This window comes from Aulonocara stuartgranti (assembly GCF_965226115.1).
Source record: "Aulonocara stuartgranti genome assembly, chromosome: 3".
Lineage (NCBI taxonomy): Eukaryota > Metazoa > Chordata > Actinopteri > Cichliformes > Cichlidae > Aulonocara > Aulonocara stuartgranti.
The window spans coordinates 21041703-21058874 of NC_138941.1; the positions used below are offsets into that span (position 1 = coordinate 21041703).

General features: G+C 39.7%; 1 protein-coding gene and 2 long non-coding RNA genes across 4 annotated transcripts in view; 2 read left to right on the plus strand and 1 right to left on the minus strand.

Moving 5' to 3' along the window:
• The window catches only part of LOC309700575 (NACHT, LRR and PYD domains-containing protein 3-like), a 133432-nt gene that overhangs the window by 19930 nt on the left and 96330 nt on the right, over positions 1–17172 (minus strand). The window contains exon 1 of one of the 2 annotated variants that reach the window (XM_082524196.1): positions 272–367. The exons of the other annotated variant lie outside the window; for it this stretch is intronic. The gene's annotated coding sequence lies outside the window, so the exon portion shown is untranslated. Of the gene's footprint in view, positions 1–271; positions 368–17172 lie in introns of those variants that run through there. 2 annotated transcript variants of the gene reach the window in all.
• On the plus strand, positions 7426–10327 carry LOC309701565. The gene is made up of 3 exons (XR_014275119.1): positions 7426–8436; positions 9124–9583; positions 10267–10327. It is a non-coding gene; the product is annotated as an uncharacterized lncRNA (long non-coding RNA).
• LOC309701573 overlaps positions 11614–17172 on the plus strand; it is a 53055-nt gene continuing 47496 nt past the window's right edge. The window contains exon 1 of the long non-coding RNA XR_014275130.1: positions 11614–15923. This is a non-coding gene — a long non-coding RNA (uncharacterized lncRNA). The remainder of the gene's footprint in view (positions 15924–17172) is intronic.

Consider the following 17172-nt stretch of genomic DNA (forward strand, 5'->3'; position numbering starts at 1 on the left):
TTATTTTTGCCTCCACTGACGGAGCCTGTTGTTCCCGCCACAGAGACACAGTAATGTCAGAGCGGTGTTAACACTCACCCTGCCTCAGCACAGCTCTCACTCTCCTCCTGCTCTCTCACACTAAACGGAGGCTCAGCTAAACTCACTTCCTCTCTACTTACAGGAAACCAGCGCTCAGAGGAGCCGACCGGCCTCACATTTCACCCACAGACACGAACAGCGTGGAATTATTTTATGTCATAAGAAGAAACATATTCATGTTAACACTCACCTGCCTCAGCTCCACCTTCCTCCTCCTGCTGCTCTGAACGGAGGCTCAATACTTTCACTTTCACTGCTGCTCCCTAAACACAGAGGATGCTGGGACTTGTAGTTGTTTCCTTCCGGTGCGGTCTTCCTCTTTGTTTGTTTGTGTTTGTGTTCATGTTATTTCGATCATGTAAACATCAACAGAACACGTGAAGCCACACAGAGTTTGTATGTCGAGGTGGGTAGGAGGGTTTGAGGGTTTGGGGAGGGGTCAGAGGGAAGAGGTCTCTCAGTCTTGACAATCCACATTGATGGCATTGCATCTTTCAGCGTGTTTGTGGGTCGATTTGGATGCTCCAGGTGTGAGAGCAGCCACTCAGCCTCTACTGCAGATGTGTGTCACAAGTTCATCTAGTAGTAGGCTATGGCACTTGGCCACAGGTGGCAGCAGTGGACTGGCCTCCATGTGAGACTGCTCCAGCTGCTATGTGATAGTCCAGCTGCAAACTGAAGATCATATGCAAGTTTTGGAAATTAAACTGTACAATATAAAGCGCCTTGAGGCGACTGTTGTGATTTGGTGCTATATAAATAAAATTGAATTGAAACTCAGAATATTCTTAACTTAGCTTTAAAACCAACCCAATCTCTCCTCCACACTCACAAACAAAGACAAACCAACTGACACATCTGAGTCCCTCACTTTCTTCAATCCACTCACTCTCACAAGCTCCACTTAGTCACACTGGCTCTGTTTATTACTGATTACTATTGTCTCCCCAGAAACACTTCCGTTGTCTTTTTTCCTATTTGTGTTTTCTTTTTTCCTATTTCAGTTGTGTTTTTTGTGCATTTGCAGCGTTTTTCTTAATGCTGGTGTTTTCTTAAGTTGCAGTCCGTTTGGCCTCTCAGGGCCACTGTAGATATAGGCCAAAAATAAATACATAACATCATTTCAATCAGTTTAAAGGTTTATTTGCAAGACACAAAACAGAAAAAATGAAAAGTTACAAATGTATTGTGCATGAAACAGGGATTCAAACGTGGCTCAGATGTGTGTCACAAGTTCATCTGGCTGTAGGCTATGGCACTTGACCACAGGTGGCGCTAATTGACTTGACTCCATTTGAGTGCGCACAAAGTAAACTGCACACTTTAGTTGTGAAGCGAAAACGCTGAAATCGCAGTAATAACATGTACGAGGGGAACGATAACGAAGACCAGATGCTCCTGATCGTTACTCTTGCTGTCCTGTGAACAGCATCGGCGTGGTGTTAATGGTTTGCTTTTGTTTTGGCGATCGCCCCGTGAATGAGAATATGACCAGGTAAACCCGCGACATTTTTAAATAGTTTGTCGTTCAACAGCAACAAGACTGACGGAGTGTGTTTGAGGAAACCTCACAAATGTCACAGATGAAATATTTGGTGTTTATTTGCTGGTTTGTCGGTGGCAGCTCCTTCAGAGTAAGTCTACCACACATCTGTTTGACCAACGCCAGTTGATTTGGATCACCGGTCCAAACAATTTGAACCATTGTTGTGTTACCTTTTGTGTTGAGTTTGACTGATATTTGCTGGATAGCAAATGTTTTAAAGCTATGCAACCTTTATCTGCACATAGCAGTTAAACTGTTTAGATCAATATTTATTGATAATATACATTATTTATTTATGAATTACTGTGTACACAAGAATAAGTTAATGTATTAAGATAAACTGGCTGAAAGTTTTGTATTATTCTTGTGATTTTTTTTTTATTGGCCCTGTTTATTTACAGGCCAGGTGACCCTTTAGGGGTTTAAAATGCCGAGCCAATGAACGGCTGGGAGCAGGAATCTTTCTTCACTGAAGCTTCCACTTCCACGGGTCTGGTAGGAAGTTGTCCAAGCCAACAAAACAAACAGACAAAAAATCCATCTATCAATCACCTGGATCACCTGTTGAGAAAGAAAAAAGAGAAAACAAGCAAACAAAAGAGAGCAATATAATAAACAACATCATCACGATGATCTATGTGAATATAATTGTAAATACTAAATATTGAATATTATTGTGCAGCACGTAAGATCGACAGCGCACAGTGTGCTTTGAGGTAGCAGCCAAAATGCAAGGCAAGTTTCTTTATATCGCACAATTCAACAACAAGGTGATCCCAAGTTCTTTACAGAACATTAAAAAACAAAAACAGATAAAAAGCATGATTTAAACGTGACGTGCCCGTGAGCTCCGCCGGCAGCCAGCTGTGCCAGAGTGACCGAGCCCCAGGCTGAGAGGCCAAAGGCACCCCACCCTGAAGGAGCCCGAGCGAGCCCCAGGCTCCAGGCCCCGACAAGCAGTACCTGGACGCCCATCCCCAGACACAAAGAACCACCAATGCACCGATGTCTGAAGGCGTCTGCCACTGGCAGGGGGAGTGCTGGGGGGAGATAGGCCTCCATACCTTGGAGGGCCTGAGATGTCCCCAGAGAGGTGGCGTCTGATACCCGACCTGACATATGGACACAGACAAACAGGCACACACAGATACAAACATCCATTCCCACCCTCATGCTCTCATATGCAATTACTCAGCAGCAGGTAAGCGCATAGCCCCTCCTGATAGCCCTCAATGTCTACGTGTATTTAAAATTGAGAGGTGGGCAACGGCGCCAGGGGTGAGGTTGTACACCCTGATGTGATTCTGATCTTGGAAACATTAAAGACATTCATAGCCAGACTGCTGACTTTGTGTTTTTATTCAGTCGCCTAACAGAAGTGCAGTGAGAAACGATTTACCCCATCCTGATTTCTTAGCTATTTGCATATTTGCCACACTTACGTGTTTCAGATCGTGAAGCAAATTTTTATGATAGATAAAGATGACCAGAGTCAGTATAAAATAAAGCTTTTACATGTATTGCTGGGAGGTCGGCAGCTCCCTCCACTGCTTGGCCCTCTGTGAAAAACAACTGGGATCCAGCTTCCCTGTGATGCTGAATTATATAAGTGGACAAAAATAAATAGATAGAAGGATGGATGATTGTATTTTGTGTACAATCGTTGAAGTGTAAAAAGGATTGGCCCTCCGTGGTGCCCTAAGCAAAGTTTGATTTTTGGGGCCCTTTAATAGTGCCAATAATAGTGATTAATGATCACCTACTATAAATGTATTTCATTTTCTAATGTTGATGTTGTTGTAATCCACAGTGAAAAATGTCATAAAAACAGATAACAAATTTGCAACTTTCATGAAAAATGTTTTCATTAATATTTTCTTTAAAAACTAAGCAAAACACCTCCCCCTGCTGGCCACACAGAGAAACAATAGATAAAACCTGAGAGCTGCACAGTTGCAGCAGTGTGGTTTACGTCATTCTGTTGTCAGCCTGTTTTACACATCGGTGGTTTCTTATTGACGTGTAAAAAGATCTGAAATCGTAGTAAATTCAGCTGCTATTGTGGGCTGGGGATGATTTACACTTAACATTTTAATAACTGGGTATTGAATGTCAGAGGCCCAATGTTCCCTCTAATTTTTCAGGTGTCTGAGCGAACACACAAACTCCCTGAGCGGTTCCTTGGACCACTGTGAGCGACATCAGACGTGTGCACTGTGGTCACTGAAAGAAACTCCGTCCCGGGTCTGGTCCGTGGATCGGGTTTCCCCGAGGCGTGGGCGTCTATAAGCAGAGTTTTGTCTTTACCCTATAAGATTCAAAAGTATTCTTAAGTAACACTCAGCAATATATTCTCAAGTAGCACTCAGATATGCCGTCAGCGGGTTAGTTACGACGTCGGGAGCAGTTAGGAGAACAAAATGATACAGAGACTGTTCAGGTTGCTTTCCCAAAATCAACTCAAAGTTTTATTCTTTTGTGCAGCAGTATTTATAGGCAGAAAGTTCGTGTGTCAACAAGTTTCAAGTTAAAACCATATAAGGAAGGTCCCCCAGCTCTGAAAGAGGCCTTCTACTATCGTATCTCAACATACCTTTGACAGGTCCGTTAAACACTAGACAGTTAGAATCCTTTGTTCTACAATTGCAGTAAGATGCACTCTCAAGGCCTATAAATCTTATACAGAGGTCTCCTACATCCGTGAGTTCTGACACAACCCAGATGGTCTTCACATAAACATCCTCTGCAAGGGAGTGATAAGTAAAAGAGTGATTTGTTGGTGTTTTCCCTCCAACCTTAGTATCTACTTTCACACCATAAAATCTTGAGTTGACAAAGCAAGAGAAAATGACGGTTAACATAAAGAGCCTTGTTGAGTCACAGAATCTTCTGTCTAATATCATCAAAAAAAGTACCCAATAAATGCTCCCATAATACTAAAATATCTAACAGTTGCTGTTAGAGGTCAATCTGTTACATCAAAGTCTTTGCATGATTCTCCAGTGTTTAGCAAGGAGATGTGAAGTGGGTCACCAGCCAAGTCGTTGTACAGTTTATTTCTGTTAAATGCCTCACATAATAATATGAGGGTAAAATGAGGCACTGTGAAAGTCATCTGTGCAATAATGACAATAATAATAATAATAATAACAACAACAACAACAACAACAACAATATATACACTTAAAAACTACCCCGCACACAATAGTTTTGCACCTGAGCATTTAAAGTTAGAGCACTTTATTCATCACTTAAATCACTTTTAACTGGATTGTCAACGTCTGACAGTTTATGGTCTGTTTACAAGTTTTACTGTTTATGTTTGTTTGTCTTTACTTTTGTGAATAGCTGCTATAGGATAGGGCTGCACGATTTTGCATAAAATGAGAATCACGATTTTTTGGCTTAGAATTGAGATCATGATTCTCTCACGATTTTCTTTTCCAGTATAAATATTTATTGCACTTATTAACTGCTCATCAACTTCGTAACAGTTGAGACTGAACATAAAAACAATAAATAAACATAAAAACAACAAATGTCTCACGTTTTGTGGTTGCCGCAAAATGTTGTACTGCTTGAAATTCCGTCTCCACCGTTGCTCGACACTGCGTGTATAGAGCAGGTAGTGCAACAACAGAAAAATAGTTGCGGGACGGCACTGTGTAGCGTTTGTCTAGGGTGTTGATCATTTTTCTAAATCGCTCGTTTTGCACAGTGTTGATGGGAGCCATATCTTTGGTCAGGTGATAAGTGATAGCCTCCGTAATTTCTTTGTGCCTGCGGGAGTTCGACGGGTATAGGGAAGCGCTGTACAAGGTTCCCGTTATTGATGTTTGGGTGGTTGACCGGGACGGATTTTCTCCTGTCACTTTCTCGTCATCCCTGACGTGCTCTCCGTTGTTTTTTCCCTGCTAATATTAGCATCACACGGCACAGCTTCTGTATCACGTGGTGTAAGGCTCCGCCCTTGTCATTTGTTGAGCAGGAAGAGTGAGGGCTTGTTTTCATGCAGAGTACGTCCCGGATCAAAATGCGGTACAGTCGTCGTTGTCCTCTTTTTTTTTTTTTTTTTTAATCGTTGTCATTTGGAAATGAGATCGCACATAAGTATGAATCGAGATCGCGATTTTCTAACGATTAATCGTGCAGCCCTACTATAGGATGTATATATAATTATATTTAAACATTGCACTTTCTATTGTGCTTGGAGCATGTTACCTGACTGTTGTACACTAATATTGTATATAACAGCAGCTTACTATCTCACCTGATTCCTCCTTCCATGACTCGATTGAGCCTTGGTCTGGTGGTGACCATTTTAATAGCTGGCCCTGGTTCCAACCCCTGAAAAAAAGCAATAACAATTTTTTTTTTTAAATACTTATCAAACAAGCATATAACATATTATTTATTGCAGGTTAGAAAAGAACATTAAAGGGTCAGGCCTGAATATGAATCTCAGTGCTGTTTGGGTTTGTCCCACTGTTGCTCTGTCTCGGTGTAGGTGTGAAGAGACAACCTGCAGCTTCATTTCTGATTGAAAGAGCAAGGCTCACACTGTGCGATTTTGTCAGTCGCGCGATTCAGCTCCTGCTCAAACTGCACGATTGACTCGCAGGGGTTAGAAGTTCGTAGGTCACGATGCAGGGTCTCACACTATACGACCCGATGCTCTGATGCGACCCGAGTGCTCACACTGTGCGTCCATAAAATGAAGGTTATAACAGAAATTCTGTCGCTCGCTCTCCCTCTTTGTCTTTCACTCACACAGACACGCACACCACCGCCATCAACTTTGCTAAATTGCTAATGAAAAACATTGATCAGGCAGCTGTGGTTGAGCAGCAATGTCTATCCAACTATTTTCACGGTTGTTGTGGTCGTGATAATTTTGTGAGGCCACATCGAAAAGGCTCGGATGAGCTTTCCAAAGTTCTACAAGTGCCTCCATCGCTTGTGTCCAGATCACACGCTGCACTGCCGTGCTGCGCCATCTTTTTCGCTGACATATGTGCTTGCGCGTGCGCAGTGTGAGAAGCTGCGATGACACCCTCACGACGGTCGCGGATTTCAAACAGGTTTGAAATCCTCAGGACCAAGCGATTGATGATCGGGAGCTGGTCGTGAGGTGTTAATCGCTTCTCGTTACCCCACGTATACTACACGATGCACGATGAAGGCAAAAATCGGGCCGATCACTCAGAAATCGGCTCAAAATGGGCCAAAAATCACAGAGTGTCTGCCCAGCATAAGCCCAGACAACACTGCCAGCTACACACCAACACCGATCAGAAATAAGGACAACAGGGTCCCGAACCTCTGCTCTGTCTGCACTAAAGCACATAGAGAGGCAGTCTTACACACAATGGCTATACAATAATTGAAAGGCAGAGGCCTGTGACATCCACCAGGTACAAAGAGGGCTAGATGATGGCACTCAAAATGAAGCTGAGTTAGTCAGAGTCATTTATAATTCTGTGAATTCATCTTTTTACAAGTAGACGAACAGCAACACTGGACTGAATTGAACAACCATGCATGCATTGTTTACCAAGTCTCTCAGAGTATAATTTCTCTGACCTTTCTCAGTGTCCAACAGAGTACCCAAATAGCATACCTTTATTAAAATGTAATTTTAATAAATAGCACTAGAATACAGGTAACTGATATTCAATTACCCTACGTTTTAAAAGTTATTTCTGGAAATAAATTTAATTCAAGTGTCAAAATGATAATAAAACCTTTTTTCAATGTGCCATTTTGTGTATGATTTATAAGACAACACATAAAGTTCAACTTAAGTGACGATCAAAGACTGCAGGTCATTAATCAATGTATAAAACTAAAATAAATGTATTTTAGTTACACAGCACACAAACACGGAAGCAAGACGTGTAATTAGAATTACATATAATAAATATGAATTCATTAGTGCAATTTCTTTAACCATAGAGAATGACTAAATCCTTCAGGACAATGGTCATATCAGTGCACTGAACTCACTATGTTATCCATCTAACAGAGCCTCAACATGTTCTCACTGTAATTTCCCCTCATGAATGAATTTATGCTGCACTAATCTGAATGTTCGGAGGGAAATCAAACGCATTTTACTGGCAGTACTCAAGCTGTCTAAAAATAGCCAAACCTTGTAACCAACCATTGGTTAATCGGATGTGCGCCTCCAGACATTATAATTGCGAAACTGGTTCGCTGTGTATGCGCTGACTCCACAGGTACGGAAATATATCAGGCTTCGGGGTTTCTGCTCCACTGCCGTTTTTTCATACGGGTCCACATTTCCAATGTATGCTATTTTAGTACTGTCTCTTCGCATCTGACACAATCTGAGTCTATAAAGTTCTTTTTGTTTTGAGCTGCTTTTAAGTACGGTTTGTATCTTCCTTCCAAATGAGTGTGTTTGTTTTGATTCGTGGCCTGATAAAATGGTGGCATGCTCCCACAATGCATTGCGGCGTGACGTCAACTCCAAAGCCCTATAACAGATTTTATAAATCTCAAATTTTACGTTTGAGACTTATAAAATAGTAATGATAATTCCATAATTAAAATTAGACGAGTTAACGAACAAAAAAACCCAAAAAACAGTGATAACATAAAATCAACACAAGGCGGTCCAATCACGAAACACAATCGTAGTTAGCCAATCAGGGCGGGTGACAACAGATTACATCACAAGTTGTAACTTAAAGACCGGCGGGAACCTTATTTGATCTTTCTGCATCTTTCTAAGATACTTCGAGGGACACAGACGACTCTTACTGTTCTCAAAAACTTCATAAAACGTAAGTATTGAATTTTGAGGGTGTTTTTTTTTACTACCCTTATAATATGTATAATACAATATAGGGCAAGACACAAGATCTAGCCATTTAACTTGCTGTCAATATAAAGAGTGTCAAAGTACCAAAATTTGACACATTTTAGGCATTTCAATAAAGTTAAATCATCTCTGCTCTTTAGAAATTCAAAGCCACAGACCAAATTGTGAAATATGAATAGAACTGTAATTTCACTGTTTCACTTCAGCAGCATCAATCTTTGCACAGACAATCTTCATATGATGATTTCTTGTTTATTGTCAGTATTTTCAAAGGAGATTATATGCTAGAAAATACAAAAAATAAATGAATAACAATTTGGTGAGAAAAAACATTGAGTTTGAGTTCAGTCCTAAGTTACTTTCACCAACTTGTCTCTGCTGTAATATTTAGATTAATTCATAGAAGTCTTAGAACTGTCAGCTTTATTTTAAAACCAACATTGTATATCAATACAATACTTTTAGACAAGCCTGTGTTTTTGGCCTGTCATTTTTAAGCAGGAACCTCAGAAAGGTATTTATGAGTTTTGTTTGACATCAGAAAGTAAAAAGACTGCACAAAAGCTACACGTGTTACCATATTATATGACCCTTGCTATAACAGAAATGTATTAACCCCTTAATATTTTTTGTGTTGCTTTTTTTTCAGAATGGCTTTGACAAAGCTTTTGAACAACCGCCCTGACACGCCATATTTCCGGCCACCCCCACTGCACATACAAATTTTAAAGTCCTGTGACCAGCTAAAAGTCATTAGCTGGGACTTCAAAGATGCAACACCAACACCCCTGATAACAAAGAAGAACACCATTGCGGCAATCACCGATGGCCAGACTGTGACAAAGATCACAATATTTGAAGAATATGCCTCTAAAGTCCAGCAGGGGGGGTAATTTATTATGAGAGGCCATGAACTCAGGGGCACAGGCCCCCCTTACAACATCAGTGTCACACCCAGAACACAATTTTTTAGGGCACCGACCCTAAGTGTGAGGGAAGGTCTTGTAAAAGAAGCAGAGGATCTTCTGCATCCTCTTGCTCCTCTCACCCCACTCAAGATGAGCTCCACAAATGAGGGACTCATGACAGTTCAAGGGGAGGTGGTGGAGGTAAGTATTTGTGGTTCCATCAGAATTTACATGGATTTAGGTTTCCAAATAACCCATTATTGCCGGTATTTTTTACAGTGAAAATAATTTGGGTTTTTGCTGTCAAGCAGAGACTAAATTCTGTTAAGATTTTTAAGCACAATTTTTAAAAAATATTTTCCTCAGACCATTTCTGGTATTTTTGCAGCCAATTTGCATTGTGCCTACGTACATTTGTGTTGTAAGGGCTAGATTTTAATGAACAGTCTCTACTTGATAATAAAAACAAACAGAATAATTATTTTATACACTTCTGTATATAAATTCGCACAAAAGTCTTAATCTAAATATATCCTTTATAATAAAAATAAAAGCAGACACAACAGAAATGGTCAAAAAGTACCCTGAATTGGACATAATGGAAAACAAATAGATTTTGTATACCTGAAACTGGCAAACTTTTCACTTATGTTGCTGTCACTTAAACTAAGTTGCAAAATGTATTGTTTACAGAAGGATTTCCTACAACCTGTTTCATAATCACAGTATATGAAAAACATCCTAATGACCGATACAGATAAAACTGCTTCTGATAAGATAAATGGCATGTGCAGAATACTTAACAACAACCATAACATAATCTAAACAGATTACTGAAGAAATAAAAACCTATCACAGATAACTACACTCAATTTACTTTTCAGGTTTCTGCTGTAAAGAAGGTGCTGTCGGGAAAACAACATGTTCCCCTTAAAAATCTACAGCACACAAACACTAGATAGATAGATAGATAGAGAGATAGATAGATAGATAGATAGATAGATAGATAGATAGATTCACCACTCGCCCCTGCGGGCTGTCAATCCTTCAAGCTCGGGTCCTCTACCAGAGGCCTGGGAGCTTGTGGGTCCTGCGCAGTATCTTAGCTGTTCCTAGAACTGCACTTTTCTGGACAGAGATCCCGCACCACTATGTCCGGTTGGTTAGCCAACCGGATATAGTGGTGCGCAGTCCTGGGAAGAGCTAAGATATTGCGCAGAACCCTCAAGCTCCCAGGCCTCTGGTAGAGGACCCGAGCTTGAAGAATTGACCGCCCGCAGGGGCGAGCGGGGTATTTTTTTTCCAGGTGAACATAATTAACCATTTTGGAATTTACTTACCTGGATGATTGAGCATGCATCAAGACATAATGTGTGTATGTATGTGTCTTGGTGACTTCGTGAAACCACGTGATGACCATAGGTTTTCTTTTTTTCTTGTGGGATAAAGAAGCCCAACGTTTTCTGGGCTAAATGTGTGCCTATGCTGTGTCAACAGACAAAAGTCGAGGAGAGAGCTGACATTCTCATCATTGGTGTGGCCACGGCAGAAATGCCAAACCAGCTGGAGGTGTTACTGGAGGATGGAAAGAGCCTTTACATTCAAAGTGAGCTGTGGAGTCCCTTTGACAAGGAACTGGAGGAGGCAGCAATCAAAGTTACTGTTAAAATAAAGGGAAACCATATTGTACATATTCAAAAATATCAATACGAATAGTTTAAACAAAATGTACAGTTCCTTTGTTCACTTTGTTCAAAAATGGGATTGTATTTTATAACTTCAAAAGTATGAATTTTTTTCCTATTAGTATTTATAATTTTTAATGATATTTTGTTAAGTTCTCTACTATAGTTAACAGTTTTAGTATTTTCCAGTGTTAAGTATTTATATATTAAAAATTCTACATAATAATCTTATATTTGTGTTTGTTTGTAATTTTTGGAACACTGGAAGGCTATAAAATGTTTTTTAAAAAAGAAGAATAACAGAACTGATCAAAGCTTAATGTTGAATTTTGTAGATAATAAAGGGGGCAGGTCTATAAACAATATTTGATTTGTACCTTTTGAAAAAGCCAACAAATTCCTTTCATTATTGATTTTAACATTCCTGCTCTTTTAATTTTTAATTCAAATAATTGTGGTAGGGCAAAATGATGAACTCGAGCTTTCTGGGTGGATATGATATCAATTAGAATAGAATAGATTAGAATAATCATTTAATTGTCCCACAAGGGGAAATGTGCTTGTATCAGCAGCACAAAAAAACCCATATATACAAACAGAACAGGACACAGAACAGAAACACAATTGTTACATATTTACATCATGGACAATAGTTACCAAAGCAGAGTACAGTACAGTTGTTAAAATTTGAGTACAGATCGGGTGCAAACAGAGCAGGATACTGAAAAATGTTTAAATAGTTAGGAATATTTAGAATAATTACAAAACTGCAGATTGTGTATCGTACTTGTGCATTAAAAAGTAGACATGTAACTCCCAATAAGTGGGTGTATATATAAACTGAGAAAAGTAATGTACATAGGTGTAGATCAGCAGGTGGTTCTCCTGAAACCAGTGGACTCAGTACAGACCTGTGGTGATGACAACTATGGCAGAGTTGTCAGAGAACTTCTGTTGGTGGCAGCGTGGGGAGGTGATGGAGAAGTCTGCAGTCTAGGAGGTGAAGAGGAACAGATCCAGCACAGTTCCCTGTGAGGCCGCCGTACTGTAGACAGTGTATCAGAGACACAGCCCTGTGTCATCACATACTGTGGGCGTTCTGTGAGGTAGTCCAGTATCTTGTGGGGGATGTTGGCTTGCTCAGTGGTAGGCAGAACAGCAGAAGCGCCGAGGGCTAACAGCTTCTGGCTAACAACAGATCCCTGCTGTAAAGAATGCGAGGTTGGATCTCCACGCGCTCTCCGGACACAGATGCCGTGACAAATGCAATAACAAAAATGATTGTCCATAAAATTCCGAGCTCCATTGTGGGAGATCAGTCCACAAAAGAAAAGCTCAGTCCACAGTCCACAATAGAAAAACAAAAACAAGGTTCACAAGAACAACAAAGAAACAAATATTAAAGGGAAAAAAGGACTCTGTCAGGCTGGAGCTGCTGATACTGGCTGCCAGCTCGGAGCGGCGCCTGAAGCTTTTTTCACAGGCAGTGAATTAAAACAGACATTCACATGTGCATATTCAAAGAAACGGGAAAAAAATAAAGAACGTTAAAGTTGTGGAAAAAATAACATTGAAAATTAATTGAATATCAATTAATAAATACTTGAAAAACTGCCCCGTGTTAGAGAGTGACTTATGATAAGTTATTGCTTGGTTTAACTTTACTACTAACAGCTTTATGGTTCTTGTCTGATCAAAACTCAAGTCAGCTGTGTCACTCAAAAGTCATGATAAACAGAAACACATATCACTGAATGTGACCGTCATGAACTTTTCAAGGCATTCTTATCAACACTCTGATAACCACAGGTTCAAACAGATGTTTGACCAAATTAATCTAAAATCTATACAAACAATTGAAGCATCCGTTGGAATTGTGAACATATCCTTGTTTGCCATGTTTATGTTCACAGGCTATTTTATAAATTTATACATATACATATATATATTTATACATGGGAAGTGAGAAACAAAATATGTTCTCTGATTTGTTGGAGTTTTTTGCACATACCGTGTGGCAAGGATAAACAACATATTCAAATGCCACATTGAAATTTTCAAAAGCTTCTTTTTTCAATTAGTTTACAGTTTCCTAATTTGATGATGAATATGGTACCAAACTAAGGAATACTGTTGAAATGAAGTTCACATTGTGATATACTTTAGGTATGGAGAGTCACACAGCTGAACAATAGATGTGCATATTTAAAGAAACAGGGATAAAATAAAGAACATTGTTGTGGAATAAATTATATTGAAAAATAATCAATGTTAGAGAGTGACTTATGATCAGATAATATTTGGGTTAACTTTACCTCTTACAGCTTTTCACATAGTACTGTGACCAGGATGAAAGTCATCATGAAGTAGCTGTAAACAGTAGAATCATTAACATGAATATTATGGTTCTACTCTGACTCATGTCAGCTGTGTGACCTCATAAAATGATAAACAGAAACACATAGCACTGGATGAGACCTTCATGAACTTTTCAAACAGACTTAATGGGTCAAACTATATGTCTGACCCATTATCTATATATATTAGAGCAGCGGTCCCCAACCTTTTTTGCGCCACGGACCGGTTTATGCCCGACAATATTTTCACGGACCGGCCTTTAAGGTGTCGCGAATAAATACAACAAAATAAAACTAGTACCGGTACCGAAAAAAAAGAAGATTTATTCATAACACACGTGAAAAGATCAAGGAAAACCGAGTTAACGATAAAACGATAACAAAATAACGCTGAAAACCAATAAAAATCCTGAAAACTATACATTTCACACCTGAGCCTCAACTCTCGCAGCCCGGTACCAAACGACTCACGGACCGGTACCAGTCCAAGGCCCGGGGGTTGGGGACCGCTGTATTAGAGCAGTCTAAGCACAGATGTGGAAAACCACTGTTACACCTATTCTATACTCATGTACTTACTGACACCCCATACTAAGACAATATTCATACAAACACACTTTGAGCTTTCTTTACTTATCCTCTTAAACACTTTCTTTTTTTGAGATTGTGTAATCTCTATAAAGAATATGTGTAATGGTTCAATAGATTCTGATTTAAATGTCCATAGTAATCAAATGATCATTATTGTGCAGCCTATAATTCAAGATTTAGAGCTGTGTGTTTGTATGAATTCAGGTTGCTATACTTATAGACTAAAATTACAGTAATCCACTATTTACCCAAACAAGTTACGTTGTTTGGGTAAATAGTAGGGGTGCAACGATACACAAAATTCACGGTTCGGTTCGATACTTTGGTGTCACGGTTCGATATTTTTTCGATACAAAAAAAAATGTTCATGCCTTTTTAATTTGTCATTTATTAAATTTTCACGGCACATTCCGCACCACATCTCTGTGCGTTCATCATTTGTTTGAAGCCAGCTCACCTCCTGCAACTACTTTTCCGAGAATACGTGCTTCTTTTGTGGTTCGGACTCCTGACATTTCTTTGGAGGTGGAGGAACATCACAGTAATTGCTTAAAGGAGCTTCTTTGACATCTTTAAGAGTTCTAAACAAATGTCTGTCCTCCTGAAAATCTTATGTACGCAAACACGCGTTGCAATTTCTTATCTTGTGCGCGTTTTTTATTTTGACAGCGAATGCGCACCTGCGGACCACTTATGTGCAGCCCTGGTTATATAGCTTGTCATATTGCAGCCACAGAAATTCTTTTGTCCATGAAACCATAAAGCTGCACTTTCTTTTTGCCTTATAGTCTGATTTGTCATAACTTTTGTTTTGCGGTAAGCTTTTCTTTGGCTGTCCCTTCTTCACCCTGACCTGTCTTATTTGGCTCAGCAGAACTGAAATATATATCCTGCTGCTTTTACACACGCACTCACATAACGCTCAGCGATGCTCTGCGCGATCAACCTCTCACATGTTTAAGCTTGCTGCGGGAGATTTCACTTGTCATGTTTGCATAGTAAGCTAACGATTGATAAGACGATGTCAGAGGAATTGGTGCACAAATTATCATCACTCACCAATCAGTACGGTCGCTCTCTATACACAGTTCGCGCGATTGCAAAGTGAAAGCAAAAAACAAGCGCAAATTCAAACGCGATTTCAATATGTCACATATTGACAGTGGCTCACCGATGCCAATGACATAATTACCCAGCTACATTTCCGAAAAAATGCAAAAGCATTGACATATATTTTTCCTTCCTACGATAGCCCGACGGGCAGGGCAGAGATAGATTTTGGTAGCCCGACTGGAAAAATCGCTAGCCCCGGGACATCGGGCTAGCGATATTGCGAGCCCTGTATCTGATTGAGGAATCACTCATCTTTGGAAAAGAGAGTTTATTACAGAGAAATGGCTCTTTCCAAAATAAAAGCTATACTATACGCTTCTTCTGGGCTTTATTCTCAGCAGCATATTAAACATATCAGGTCCCCATAAGGAGAATCATGTGCTAACGGCTGTCTAAATGACTCGGGTAAAGTTTGTAGCATGCGTGCTTGTTGTTTTTGTCTGCTTCCACTTGTCTTTGCACTAGGATGATGTCGGCATAAATGTGCAGTAGTGATGGGTCGTTCGCGAATGAAATGGCTCTAAGAGACGGCTCTTTGACGTGAACAATGCGAGCCGGCTCCTTATCGCGAGCCGTCACGTGGGTTTTTGTTTTTTCTTTCTCTCACCCTTTCTCTCTCTCTCTCTCACCCTCTCTCTCTCTCTCTCGCAGTTTTTTCCGCTTCACTCTGCACGCAGCCTTGTGCTTTACGCTGGGCAGAGGGGGGAGGGGCGGTAGTTACACTCAGTAGCACAGGAACAGAGCCAGAGGGAGAGAGAGAAAGAGAGCCAGGGACAACAACGTCACATTAGAAAGGTATAGTAATCATCCACAACTATTTTCGGTTGCAGATGATAAAGGATTCAGAAAGTTTATTCATGCGGGCCCATATGACAGAGAATATGCATGTTCTTTTTGTTTTCATATTATAATTTATATTTAATTGTGTTGTGGATTGCAGCGTTTTGTGTTGTTTTCACTTTAAATTTGTAAAAGGAAAAAGCTGAAAATTTAAATAGTTAAGAGTTGAAATGTGAATACTTGATTTTTGTATTATATGATTTATTTATTACATTTTATGTGGAGTGAATAAATAAAAGTATATTTACGGTGGCCCCTAGAGACAAATCACATACAAACTTCAAATCACGTACGAACTCTGAGGCATGTACAAACTCCAAAACACGTAAAAACACGTACAAACTCCAAAACACGTAAAAACATGTACAAACTCCGAAGCACGTAAAAACTCCGAAGCACGTAAAAACTCAAAACACGTACAAAAGACAACAGAAGTGCTCCAGGATGCTGGGCGCAGTGTTGAGCTTTTGTTATCTTGTGGCTACACAAGCCAGCAAGTACCAACGACCGGATTTGGTGTGTGGTAGTAACAGGTAAATGAACATTTTTTTAAATTATTTGAATATATATGAGTGCCTGTGTATAAATACACAAACAATACACATATGCTTTCAATTGTGTAATTTAAGTGATCTAGTAGCTCTGCTTTGGAAGTTCAGTTCATGCTAGAAATGTGTTTTGGAGTTTGTACGTGATTTGTCTCTAGGGGCCACCGCATATATTTATATATAAACATATATAAATAAAACCACTTTTTTTTACGTTAGTAATTCCTTTTGTGCATAATTTTTTCTTATTGTTAATAATAAATTAATTAAAGCAACAAAACAACCTGAAGAGCCGGTTCGGAGCCGAAAGAGCCGGCTCTTTTTAGTGAGCCGAACCGAAAGAGCCGGATCTCTAAAAAGAGCTGGAAATGCCATCACTAATGTGCAGTCATATTCAATGTGTTCCCACTGGTGCTGTCAGCGTAAATCTGTCGAGCGCAGATCCACTGAGCGCTCAACACAGACAGCATCGTCAGAAGGAAAGTTGATAAAATAAATTAAAAATTTTGTATTGTTCGATACATATGCGTACCGAACCGAAAGCACTGTATCGAACGGTTCAATATCGATACGAGTATCGTTGCACCCCTAGTAAATAGATTGGGGTTTTTCTACAACATAATTATTCAACAATCAAAAATACAAAACAATATATG